At 39.7% G+C, this 14,281-nt stretch overlaps 1 protein-coding gene and 1 long non-coding RNA gene across 2 annotated transcripts in view; one reads left to right on the top strand and one right to left on the bottom strand.

Moving 5' to 3' along the window:
- LOC107573906 (uncharacterized) overlaps positions 1 to 14,281 on the bottom strand; it is a 69,493-nt gene that overhangs the window by 12,510 nt on the left and 42,702 nt on the right. The gene's annotated exons all lie outside the window — the stretch shown is intronic.
- LOC107573908 (uncharacterized) lies at positions 5,654 to 6,253 on the top strand. The gene is made up of 3 exons (XR_001607593.1): positions 5,654 to 5,699; positions 5,778 to 5,873; positions 6,140 to 6,253. It is a non-coding gene; the product is annotated as an uncharacterized lncRNA (long non-coding RNA).

Raw genomic sequence — 14,281 nt, 5'->3', positions numbered from 1 at the left:
AATAGCCTTCCTGATAACGTTCGGGGTTCAGACATACGCTCTCTGTTTAAATCTAGATTAAAGACACATCTCTTTGGCCAAGCATTCAAATAATGCATCTCATAATCTTGTACTGCAGTTATATCTGATCAAATGCACATTATTATTCTTTAGTTTGGGTTAAACAAATCAATTTTGCTTGGTTGGAACAGCAGCTACGCTAATTATGTCTCTATTTGTTTCTCTGTTTCTGCTGAGATTGACATCCCGTAGTAACTAGGATTTACACAAGCTTCAGTCTGGATCCAGAACACCTGAGAAGAGATTATGCCAACCCCTCAGAAGACATCAGATGATGCCAACCCTGAAACAACATACAAAACTACGGCATTTTACTGTAAGTTTGATTGCATCATATAAGAATTGCTGTTAATAGTGTTCATCGTCTGTTTGATTTAATCTTTAAATGATTTTTCCATACATTTCTGCCATATGTACATTAACGGACAGTCACCACTGATAAGCTACCACTAAATATTGTAGAAACTTAATTTGCTGTAAAGTTCCTTTGCAATGATTTGTATCATGAAAAGCGCTGTACAAAATAAACTTGAATTGAATTGAATTGAATTGAATATGAGGGTAAACTAAATATATTTTCTATTTCTATTCAAAAATATACAGTGACATGCGAAAGTTTGGGAACCCCTTTTAAGGCGAAATGTGACTTGCTGGTGATGTGTTTTGTGAGCATTAACATATGAAAATTATATAATCATAATAATCTTGTTTATAAACACATCTTTATATAACACATCTTTTAACATATTGTTTATAAAACATTTTTACATTATCACAAAATTGCACTGTTACAAATAGTTTCACTCATATAAATATGAAGTTTCACTTCATATAAATAAATTGGAATAAAATACATATACAGTGGCATGCGAAAGTTTGGGAACCCCTTGCAGAATCTGTGAAAATGTGAATAATTTGAACAAAATAAAGGAGATCATACAAAATGCATGTTCTTTTTTATTTAGTACTGTCCTGAGTAAGATATTGTACATAAAAGATGTTTACATATAGTCCACAAGACAAACAAATAGTTGAAATTATAAAAATAACCCCATTCAAAAGTTTGGGAACCCTTGGTTCTTAATACTGTGTGTGGTTACCTGGATGATCCACCACTGTTTTTTGTTTTGTGATGGTTGTTCATGAGTCCCTTGTTTGTTCTGAACAGTTAAACTGAGCACTGTTCTTCAGAAAAATCCTCCATGTCCTGCAGATTCTTCAGTTTTCCAGCATCTTTTGCATATTTGAACCCTTTCCAGCAGTGACTGTATGATTTTGAGATCCATCTTTTCACACTGAGGACAATTGAGGGACTCAAACACAACTATTAAAAAAGGTTAAAACTTTCACTTATGCTCCAGAAGGAAACATGATGCATTAAGAGCCAAGAGTCAAGGTAAATTGTACTTAATTTGTCTTCCGGGAAACATGCAAGTATCTTCTGTTGCTTCCGAAGGGCATTACTAAATGGAAAAAATATATATTTAAACAAAATAAGAAAAATTCGGACACCTTCATCCTGTTCAAAAGGCTCTTAATGCATCATGTTTCCTTCTGGAGCATCAGTGAATGTTTGAACCTTTTTTAAAGGGGTCTTAAATTTTATTTTAAAAGAAATACCCTTTTCTCCAAATACTACTGAAGCCTTATTGAATCACGTCAGTGAAACTGGCCAATGGCGTTCAAGCGTGCGAAATATGAGGGGCTCCCACTCTATATAAAGCAGTGCTTGTACGTAATCTATTCAGAATCTTAACTGACTATTTTAGAAGTTGTAATTCTGTATGAGTAAGTGTAAGTATACTTAAACTGAGTCGACACCACCGGCATTGGGCCACTCGTCGGTGTGATTGTGGCCCAGTGCTGGTGGTGTCGACTCAGTTTCAGTACCCAGACTCGGGCCAGTACTGGCTAAGTGTTTCATTTCTTGTCAGATTCGGGCCAGTGTATTTGGGCCGATTCTGGGGCATCATTCATCCCATGTCCATGCTGAGTCTGGCAGTTATTTCTTCTGGCCTGCCGGATCTGGGCCATTTTCGGGCCAAACCATTTTGGCTACCTGGGATATTTATTGATAAATGAACTGGAACAAACTGCATAGGTAAACCAGTGAACATTTGCACCATCAAATTTCCACCAATAACTCAAGCTGACACTGAAAATCAAGAATAAATAGAGTTTATAAACCTAAATGACACTGACCGCTGTGATAGACAATGCAAAGCAGCAGCAGAAGATTCAAGCATCTGAACCTGTTGAGAATAAGAGCTGTTATGTGACAAATACAGACACACATTAATGCAGCCATAAAATACTGTGCTGTGTGGAAAAATATTACAGAACTGACCACAATACAGTGATTACAATCCTGCAGTTTTATTTCAAGATTTAACACATGTGGATCTTGAACATGATAAAAATGTCTAATAACAAAAAAAGATCAAACTAATCTGAGTCTTTGGTTTTATAAATATTAGTTATTATCTGAGTCAGCATGATCCAGCAAACCCAAAAGCCCAATGGACACAAACAGACAGTTGTAGAGTAACCTGCTACCAAACAATCCACACATCAACGTAGAAATCATTTGATTGCATTGAGTAATCAATGTAGAACAATTTAATAATTACATTAATAATTCCACTAATAAAACCCATCATCATAATCATCAGCGGCAGCAGAACATGTTCGCTCATTTCCTTAGCATCATTAGCAAGTTAACAGGCAACCTGTTTCCACAAATAAACACAACTACTGGTATATTAACACAAAAACATACAAGCTTTATATTTAAAAGGATAAAAAAAAACGTACATTGTAAAATTTCTGCATGAGTTTTATATTCTGGCTGTCTAAATTTCGTAAACCACTGTACATTTAGCGAGAGGTATGAGTAAAAACAAAACCAAAAGTATAATTCCCATACAGGTCAGAGTCTTTCAGAGGGAATATGGTTGGATCTTTCCTCTATGAAAGAGTATGATTGGTGTTTATTGCCCTCTGCTGGTTATTCTATCAAAGCTGATTGAGCTGTCAGAAGATATGAGATCTATAGCTAAAAAAACAGTGTGTGTTGTACTAAGTGTTGTGTGAGACCAGATACAGGCATCTGAAGTTTATTTTGAACAAGATCCAGTACTGGCTAAGTGTTTCATTTCTTGTCAGATTCGGGCCAGTGTATTTGGGCCGATTCTGGGGCATCATTCATCCCATGTCCATGCTGAGTCTGGCAGTTATTTCTTCTGGCCTGCCGGATCTGGGCCATTTTCGGGCCAAACCATTTTGGCTACCTGGGATATTTATTGATAAATGAACTGGAACAAACTGCATAGGTAAACCAGTGAACATTTGCACCATCAAATTTCCACCAATAACTCAAGCTGACACTGAAAATCAAGAATAAATAGAGTTTATAAACCTAAATGACACTGACCGCTGTGATAGACAATGCAAAGCAGCAGCAGAAGATTCAAGCATCTGAACCTGTTGAGAATAAGAGCTGTTATGTGACAAATACAGACACACATTAATGCAGCCATAAAATACTGTGCTGAGTGGAAAAATATTACAGAACTGACCACAATACAGTGATTACAATCCTGCAGTTTTATTTCAAGATTTAACACATGTGGATCTTGAACATGATAAAAATGTCTAATAACAAAAAAAGATCAAACTAATCTGAGTCTTTGGTTTTATAAATATTAGTTATTATCTGAGTCAGCATGATCCAGCAAACCCAAAAGCCCAATGGACACAAACAGACAGTTGTAGAGTAACCTGCTACCAAACAATCCACACATCAACGTAGAAATCATTTGATTGCATTGAGTAATCAATGTAGAACAATTTAATAATTACATTAATAATTCCACTAATAAAACCCATCATCATAATCATCAGCGGCAGCAGAACATGTTCGCTCATTTCCTTAGCATCATTAGCAAGTTAACAGGCAACCTGTTTCCACAAATAAACACAACTACTGGTATATTAACACAAAAACATACAAGCTTTATATTTAAAAGGATAAAAAAAAACGTACATTGTAAAATTTCTGCATGAGTTTTATATTCTGGCTGTCTAAATTTCGTAAACCACTGTACATTTAGCGAGAGGTATGAGTAAAAACAAAACCAAAAGTATAATTCCCATACAGGTCAGAGTCTTTCAGAGGGAATATGGTTGGATCTTTCCTCTATGAAAGAGTATGATTGGTGTTTATTGCCCTCTGCTGGTTATTCTATCAAAGCTGATTGAGCTGTCAGAAGATATGAGATCTATAGCTAAAAAAACAGTGTGTGTTGTACTAAGTGTTGTGTGAGACCAGATACAGGCATCTGAAGTTTATTTTGAACAAGATCTCTGATGATTTCAGTCTGATCTCAACAGTTTGAGCAGATTTCAGCTTTGATTGTGTCTCAATCTCATGCAGCTTCACAAAGAGACTGTTTAGTTTGTAAGTAAATGCAATTTAACATCCAGCTACATATTTTATCATAATATTATCAATAAAGCATTATTTTTCTGAATTTAGTAAAAGAAAATAGTATAAAATATTTAATTCATACAACAAAAAAATCAAACCAATCAAAAATGTTTCTAACAAAAGTAGTGAAATCCAACAGCCTAAAGGTGAAAGGAAAAAATGGGAAGGTCGATGAGTTTAAAGAGGGGTTTTCCCTCTTGCGCTCGTAGGCTGTGGACGAGAGTGAGCCGCTGGAGGATGATATTTCATTAACATCGTCTGATCCGGGGGCCAGTGCTTTGCTGGGTTCAGCCCAAGAAGAGCAGGAAATGTCTGAGGAAGCCTTCCTGGTGTAACCCATGTTAAAGGGGTCATGTGATGCGATTTCAATTTTTCCTTTCTCTTTGGAGTGTTACAAGCTCTTGGTGCATAAAGAAGATCTGTAAAGTTGCAAAGTCTAAAGTCTCAAATCCAAAGAGATATTCTTTATAAAAGTTAAGAGTCAGCCACTCCTACCTAAAACGGCTCGTTCTAACATGCCCCCACATATCTACCTCACTATGTGGGAAGATTTGCATAATGCGTTTGTAATGGGTTTTAATGTTTTTGTGTCGTCGCTCCAGGACAGGGCATCATCACAGTATGGTGAGGGGCGTAACATTTCCGTCACACGCTTGAGGTATTCGGTCAATCACAACGCACTGGATAGCTGACCAATCACAACACACCTCGCTTTTCAGACCGATGAGCTTTGTAAAAATCGATGCGTTTCAAAAAGGTGGGGCATAGAGGAGAAACAATAATGTACAGTATGTGGAAAATAATGTTTTTTTTTACTTTAAACCGCATAAACACATTGCATTACACCAAATACACAAAATAATGTTCTTTTTAGCAACATCATATGACCCCTTTAAATGTGGTGCCTAAAGAACATAAATAATATAATTGTATATTCTAATAGTTACTCTTTTTAATTTAAAAAGTTAAACGATCTATTAATATGCATTGTGAATTATGTATAAATAAAAATAATTAGTATTATAATTGAGTGCAGAACATGTGATGTATTACACGTACACGAGTTGTCTATAACGTAAGCAGATGACTCACGGAAGTGCAAGAGATGCTCTGAACATGAGATGAGAGCGATACAGAAGGGATTAAAAAGGTTTATTTTGTAATTCATTTAATGTGGTTATAAGCAACTTTATAATACTTCATGGTTGATGATGATAAATTGTTTTAGAATGATGATTGCTGATTTAAGCGTGGATGCTAGCCGATTGTGAAGCTCCTTTGAAACTGAAGCGGGTGTTTATCAAACTGTGAAACTCGGGATTTGGTGAGTTTGTTTTTTATTTTCTTTGAAAGCTGTATTTGCTTTGTTACTATGCATATCATTATGCATGTTGTAAAGATTGTTTGCATATTTTCTGATTGTTAATATGATTTATTTTGGAATGTTGAGTTATATATTCTGCTTGGCAATTAATAAATTAATTTCCTTATTCTCAATATGCCTGTAAGATAACACGTTCATTATGAACGTTGATATGGATGTTTAAACAAACAATTTTGAATGTTAATGGCACTGTTTTGGTAAAACAGGTCAGGTTTATTGGTTGAGTTGAGAACCTCTCTCATGGATTTGAGATGGCGGGCCACCAAGAAAAAATGTAATGCTGACTTCTGAACCTGGGAAAAAGACACTTTTGCTGCACACGGATTCCTTAAATTCTTCACTTGTTACACTTTCCTTCCTGATCTCCATTTCCTCACGCGTCCATCGGTTCCAGCATATGAGTTATGCCAACATCGAGGCGATGCACGAAAACGGCTATGAGAGGATGCCCCCGGTAGAAGAGATGCTGGCCAGCTATCTCTCTATGGGTGAGACATCATCTCTCAAAACTCCCTCCTTGCCATCCAAGCCCCTTCAGATTACATCTCGCTTGAATGGCGGGGCATACGCAGCAGCAGGTTGCACACGATGGCGGTGCTCCAGGCATATCAGGCTGACCTGCTGAAAGACCTGGATAAAGGCGAGGCCCTTTCTCCTGATGAGGTAGCTGAGTTGCGCCGCACCACGGATCTCGCTCTCCATGCTACTAAGCAGGCCACCTCTGTTATGCGCAGGCCCATGGCGGCTATGGTAGTGACGGAGAGACATCTGTGGGTGAACCTGGCAGACATCGGGAGGAAAGAAAGGGGCTTTCTTCTCGATGCCCCGGTTTCGCCCTCTGAACTTTTTGGCTTTTATTTATTATTTTTTAATTAACTATTTTTTTCCAAACCATTGTTAGATGCAGTGTTTCCTGTAGTTATGCAAAGATTTGGTTTCAAAAACGGTATCGGTGAACTATTTCTTATGATTTTAAATCTGCATTGATCTTCAGATCAATCTCAAAGTAAAAGGCGGTACTAAAGTCTGATTTTGTGGTGGATGTGCTCAAATTTGAATCTTAATTCAAGTGATGAAGGATTGTGAAAGGCTGACAGTGTTGAGCACAACTGTAAGGTTAACCTGCATGGTGTAAGTGTTTGAAAATGATTAACAGTTGCAAATAAACATTCATTAGAAACGTTGAAAAGTAATCAAAAAGTAATTAAACGTAATCAGTTACATTACTTTAATAAAGTAATTGAAAAAGTTACACTATTACATTTTAAATAGGGTAACTTGTCATCTGTAACCTATTACATTTCCAAAGTAACCTTCCCAACACTGATTGTTGGGTAAACCAAAGGAGATTAATATTCATAATACCTCAGATAGTTTTAAGCCTTTCCGTCCTTACTCTGATACATAACTTTAGCCCAATGAACTTTAATACTCTGATTTTTATTTTCAAATAACGTCTGTTTTAGGAATTTAAGCTTTCAAAGTTTCTCTATTGTTTGATTTGTTTAACGCGCAATGGCCACCAGGGGGTATTCCAGAAAGCAGGTTCTGAGACATACCCGGGTATGTTTGAGGATAATGTATGATATGTTAATGATGAAGCGCTAATATAAGTAATAAATAAGGTAATATAATATTCTAATATGGTTATATTTATTTTATTGGCATATATAACAGTTATCTGTATAAATTATAAAACGCTATGACAAGGTAATGTTTAATTTATTATATTATATATATTACATTTTATATTATCTCACACATGGATCGGCATTTTCTATAATGTCTCAATTCTAAATCAAAATACATATATGATATTACTTAATATATAATTAGCATCAAACAAACAATATAATTAATATTCTCAAGGATTAAAGATTAAATGGAAAAAAATTAAAATTATTGCACAACCATCAATTAGGTGGCGATATGCACTAAGCATGTAAGTTACCATTGAACAAAAGAAGAAGAAAGAAACAGCATGGCATGCTTTTTCTTAGCGTCCTTTTTTCATAGTGACTCGTCGGTCTGTTGAGAATGTCTTGAGTCTTAACTAGGAACATTCTCTTGGAGTTGGGTTTGCTTGCAATATCACTTTTTGTTGGGTGCCTGGGCATGCTGGGGTGATAGGGAATGAGCAGGCAGATTATATAGCGAAGGAGAGTTTAGGAAGAGAAATAGATATCCATGTATCCTTGGGGAGGGTGGAACTGAGGGAAAGAGTTAAAGAGGGCTTAATAAAAGAATGGCAGAGAGGATGGGGAAAGGAAATCAAGGGTAGACATTATTTTTCTATTCAATCTAAAGTTAAGAAAATATGTTTTTGTACTTGTCCATCTCGTAGGGACTCAGTTAAACTGTGTAGATTGAGGTTGGGGCACTGTGGGTTAAATTACTGGATTATGTGAATATGGAAACAGTAGGGCATATTTTCTTGGAATGTAGGAAGTATAATGCAGAATTTGGAGTTAAAGTGTTTTCTGTTACTTCTTTGTTTGGACACGGTGATAAACACAAACTGATCTCTGAGGTAGTTCTTCAGTTCTTGCATAATACAGGACTGTATATAAGAATTGAGTTCAAACTTTGACCTGTGGATGGCCGTAATACGCCCAGTAGCATCTACACTGCCGGGAAGATATAAGAAGAAGAACATACTCTGAGTTGAATGAACTTACTCCCGGACACGTTTTTGGAACCACATACCTCGAGTAAGCAAGGTTTGGGGTTAATCAACTGAAAGGTCAGGGTATAGCTGACGGTAAGTTAACCGTGCTTTCTGGAATACACCCCAGGTGTCATTATTAACATCATTTAGTATCATAAACAAATGTTTCATTATTTTAAATTTTGTGCTATAAGAAGTAAACAGTGTAGCTGTAAATCATGCTGTTCTTAAAGGAGCATCTTCCTTCGTCTTCCTATATATCCAGTGATTTGAACTCTTACTAATGTTTTCATTCTATTAGACTTGTCTAAACATAGTGTTTTCTTAGCACAAGTAACACTCTCTTGTGTCAGTGAGTGTCATGCTTGACAGATGGTTTGTTTTCCCCTTTTTATTTTCGTTCGTTCGTTCCTGTCGTTGATTTTAATGCAGTCAGTCAGGAAATGATTGCTCACTGTGAAACTTGATGTGAAACCTTTTTTTTTTTTGTTCTTCTGAAACTGAGAACAGATTTGACATCACTGAACACATAATTGTGTTTGAAGAAAAAAAAACGTCATTTATACTTTCTTTAACCTCAGCTTGTTCATTTCACGAAAAGGGTTGAACCCCATTTTTTCTGTAAGTTTAAGGGACGGTTGGGTTTTAAGAGAAATGGCATGATCTGGTTTTGTGTCAGAAAATGCACAAACACAGTTTCTCAGTTTTACTGCTTTGAACTCTAAATAATACATTTAACATTAAGACATCTGTTCGCAGTTTAATTTAATCAAGATTTATGTGCCATAGATGAGATTCACATTTATATTTTCTCTTGAAAATAGCTTACATGTACATATTAATGCTAGTCCAGATAAATATATCATGTCTAAACATACAACCTGTCACTTTTTTTAACACAAGTCCTGCAGATCTAATGATTTTAAAGCATATGCATTGGCTGTGACAGAAGCTATTTGCTGTTCTTTTTTTAATAAGGACTTTGGCTCAGTCTCTATATTAAAGTAAGAATGCTTAAAACATGCTACTCCAGCTTGAATATTGTGTATTGATATTGAACTGTTGCATTAAAAACAGTAGCAGTAACAGCACTTTTATATTTAACTGAATATTATTGACAAGCACAAATTAACTGCACGAACCTGAATAACCACAACAATTAATGTTTCACTGAGGCTGAAAAAGGTGACATCTGCTAAAACATCTCAGTTTCTCTGAAGTGAAAGTAGATCTGGTCAACAGGAACATAATTTAGGGCACACAGTTGTCTGTTTTCGTTTGTGGTAACCTACAGTAATGCTGGTTTAGCTGACAGTGCAAAGCTCAGACAGTAAAATAAAGCACACAAATGTGTCATTTAGATGATTTGTGCTGAATCAGAGATGAGCGTTTGGCTGCGCTCCATCCTTTCTGCCACCTGCATTGTTAATCCATTTGATTTTTCATTTAAATATTTCAAATTAATTTAAATTATAAAAAAAATTTTTTAAAATAAAAGTGAAAGTGGAGGGGCGGGAATCATATTATGAAATAAATATAAAAAAATAAAAATATCTTTAAAATGAGCAATTCATATTTGCATTTTATTTTAGCACCAGATAAAAAATACCAATAGATAAGTATATAAATGTTTTTGTTTTTTTAAGAAAATGACAGCTTGTTTTGCTAGATGACCCTTATTTCTTGGCTGGGATCCTGTAGAGCAGGGGTGGGGAACGTTGATCCTGGAGGGCCACTCTCCTGCAGAGTTTAGTTCCAACCCTGAAAAACCCTAGAAAAAAAAAAAAACTAAATGCATCCCGAAGACCTTGATTAGCTGGTTCAGGTGTTTTTGATTAGGGTTGGAGCTAAACTCTGCAGGGACACCGGCCCTCCAGGATCAACGTTCCCCACCCCTGCTGTAGAGCTATTTGAAGTTGCACTGAAACTGTGATTTGGACCTTCAACCCGTTGGTCCCCATTGAAGTCCATTATATGGAGAAAAATCCTGGAATGTTTTCCTCAAAAACCTTAATTTTTTGCGACTGAAGAAAGAAAGACATGAACATCTTGGATGACATGGTGGCGAGTAAATTATCATAAAATTTTTATTCTGAAAGTGAACTACTCTGAATCAGCACTTGTCTTGCTGGAAAAAGGTACAGACATCGGACACGCACGCACAGAAAGCACTTCAGACAGTGCGCCAGTAGCGCATCAACGGACAAAATCATACACAATTATGGCAAAATGCCCCTTTTTGCCGAATGGCGCATACACAGAAAGCCACTTCAGACACTTTGGCGAGTGACCTTGTAAACACGGTCTTAAATGAGTTAAAAAGCCTTAAATGACCGTAAAGAGTTGGGAGAAAACCAGATGTGTGTCTGATCCGCATCACGTGCGTCAGGAATTAAAGAGACAGCGCTGCTTTTACAGTGAAACCTGCTGCAGTCATTGATGTAAATCAAAGAATAAAAGAAAAACTGCTCTGATCGCTGATTAATGAATAAAGTTTAATCTATATTCTATTTATGCATATTGTATTAAGTTAATTTAAATTAAAAGTGTGATTATATTGTCAAAGCCAATTAAATGTTAAAAACAATGGCTTTCAGTTCCCTTTCAGTCGGTCACTCCAAGTCAAGTCGGTGACCGACAAATTGGGATATCGCTTCGATAGACCAATCTACTTTGAGTGTAAACTAAACGAGCCAATGCACATTGGCATACAATTATTGCATCCAGCTGCCGCTGATCATAGCATGAGTATAATAAGGCAGTAGGTGCAATGCATACCAGCTTGTCGCTTCGGAGCCAAGCGACAACATCGTTCTGCTCTATATTCATTTCGAGAACTACAAGTTCAGCACGCTCTCGGAAGCTTTCTGTGTTGGCGAGACGGCGCTTCAATGGTGGTCGTTCCAGTGTCGAGTGGGTTGCGCACTTCAGGCTGCCCTGTGCGCCTCAGCACTAAAAGAGCATTTCCTAAAGAGCAAATTTCTCTAAGAGAGCTCCACGTGAGCGTCTTTATAAAGATGACGGATCATCATAAGGATGCCGTTTCACCCGTGCGTTTCTGGGTGCGGTCGTTACCTGGCACCGGGTGATGGTCACGATCGCTGCCTCACGTGTCTGGGCATCAAGCACTCTGAGGAGGCCTTTGTGGATGAGTCATGTTCTCATTGCGGGAAGATGACCATCTCGGAGCTGCGAACCAGGCTCTGCTATCTGTGAGGGGGCGGAGTCCCGTTGCCACTGCCGTGATCTGGGGCTCGTTCTGGCGGCCAGGCGAGAACCACTTCCTGCAGTAGCTCGGGCGGTTTGAGGGTTACAGTGATGGCAAACCCCACAGGGAACCAACCCTCTGGGGACCATCACTCCTCTTGCTCCTCCGATCCAGTGGAGCGACCCACGGAACCCGCTGGGTCCTCTTTAAAGAGCGTACCAGTGGTATCCAGTAGACCTCCCCCCGACCAGATGTCGATCTCAGCATCAGAGGGAGAGCTGTCTGATGAAGATTCAGCCGCGCTGCCGCCCTCCGGGATGGTGGCAAAGCCTGAATCGGATCCAGAGATAACAGCTATGCTTTCCTGGGCCGCCGAAAGTGTCGGGCTTGAGTGGAAACATCCACCGTGTCCCGAGCCCTCAAGGCTGGATGACTGGTTTTTCGGGGTGGCTCGCGCTGGTTCTCAGCGCCCCGCCCCGATGCCTTTCTTCCCGGAAGTGCATGACGAGCTCACCAGGTCGTGGTGGCGGGGAGACCCGGTACTTCCTTCCTGGGCCTGTAGGCATTCGTATGGTCTAACCGGTAGTGCCTATACGGCTTGCGGGGAAGCTGCTTCTGCCTTACACGCTATGGCGTTACTGCAGGTGCACCAGGCTAAGGCACTGAAGGACCTGCACAAGGGTGGTCACGATCCGGAAGTTCTGAAAGAGCTCAGAATCGCCACTGACCTCGCACTCCGAGTGACGAAGGTCACCGCGAGTTCTCTGGGTCGTGCGATGTCCACGCTTCTGGTACAGGAGCGCCATCTCTGGCTGTGTCTGGCAGACATGAGGGACACCAACAAGGTTCGGTTCCTCAATTCCCCTGTGTCCCAGATCGGCCTCTTCGGTGACACAGTCGAGAGCTTTGCCCAGCAGTTCTTGGCTGCCCAGAAGCAGACTTAGGCGATCCGAAACATCCTGCCCCGGCGGGCAGCTGCTGCCTCCACCTGTCTGCCGGCTGCAGTGCCCCAGTCTGCTCATTGCCGAGGGCGGGCCCCTGCTCCCGCTCCCACACCCACAGCCACAGCAGCCTTCAGCAAAGCGGCGTCAAGGAGCTGGGTGTGGGCGGGCCGACAAAAGAGCAGTTTCCTTTATCTCTGGGTCCCAGGAGGGCCCGGAGAGTTGCGGACGGACTAACGCTGGACCTCACTCAACCTCCTCCTTCGTCAGCCGGCAGCAGCGGGCGGTTCGAGAGCGTCAAAAAAGGCCCTACTCATACACCCTCTGCCAACTCGTGGAACCAGGTGAGCCTTGCACCCCACACTCACACCCCTCTCCGGCCCGCTCACAAGCCACCCGAGCTGGGTCCCTGTGTTCCACCTCGCTGCCCCACTGCGGGTACGGCTGTGGTCCCACTGGTCCCGCTTGTACGGTTTCTGGGCGCTTGGTCAGCGCTACCCAGCCCGTCTCGCTGGCTTCTGTGGACCATCAGCCTCGGCTATGCGATTCAGTTCACCCGGCGCCCGCCCAAATTCAGCTGATGCCCCTGTTCTGCGGGCAGAGATCGCGATAGGCGGGCGAAGGATGCGATAGAGCCGGTCCCTCCAGCCGATATGAGGTTAGGGTTTTACAGCCCTTACTTCATTGTACCCAAGAAAGGCGGTGGGTTACGGCCAATCTTGGATCTGCGAGTTTTAAACCGGGTCCTTCATCGGCTACCATTCAAGATGTTGACGCAGAAACGCATATTTGTGTGCGTCCATCCTCGAGATTGGTTTGCAGCGATTGACCTGAAGGACGCGTACTTTCATGTATCGATCCTTCCGCGCCACAGACCATTTCTGCGGTTTGCGTTCGAAGGACGGGCATATCAGTACAAGGTCCTGCCCTTCGGGCTGTCCCTGTCTCCCCATGTCTTTACGAAAGTCGCGGAGGCAGCTCTTGTTCCCCTCAGAGAGCAGGGTGTTCGCGTTCTCAACTATCTAGACCAGTGTTTTCCAACCTTTATTTAGTCGCGGCACCCTTTGAAAATTTTAACAAACTTGTGGCACCCTACAAAATTAATTTTGTCACAATATTTGAATTTCTAACTTCGATATGATAACTTGAAAAGTATAGATATTCGGTACAACAGGGAAGAACTGCAGAATATAATGTCATACAGATATTTTTTATATTATAAAAAAAAATTGTGCATCAATGGTGGCAATCAGTAGGCTAATTTCTAATGAAAAGACCAATTTATAAGACAGATTTTAATGTAGGCTTTTATACATATGTAAACATTATTTAATTACCATTATAACTAGCTATCTCAAACATGTTTGCTCACTCGCTTTTTTTTTTATTTTACAGTGTGGTAATTTTGGTGCAGAAGCACGAAATAGCTTGATTTCAAACTTTGAATTGAATAAAAAATGACAAGTAAGCAGTCAGTAATAAAATAAGAACAAATAAAGAAATTAATAATGATAGCACAAATAAAAAATAA

Source organism: Sinocyclocheilus grahami, unplaced genomic scaffold (genome assembly GCF_001515645.1).
Source record: "Sinocyclocheilus grahami isolate Dianchi unplaced genomic scaffold, SAMN03320097.WGS_v1.1 scaffold2065.1, whole genome shotgun sequence".
Classification (NCBI taxonomy): Eukaryota; Metazoa; Chordata; class Actinopteri; order Cypriniformes; family Cyprinidae; genus Sinocyclocheilus; species Sinocyclocheilus grahami.
The sequence above is the reverse complement of the archived record's forward strand: the minus strand, read 5'-3'. Positions and strand labels throughout refer to the sequence as shown.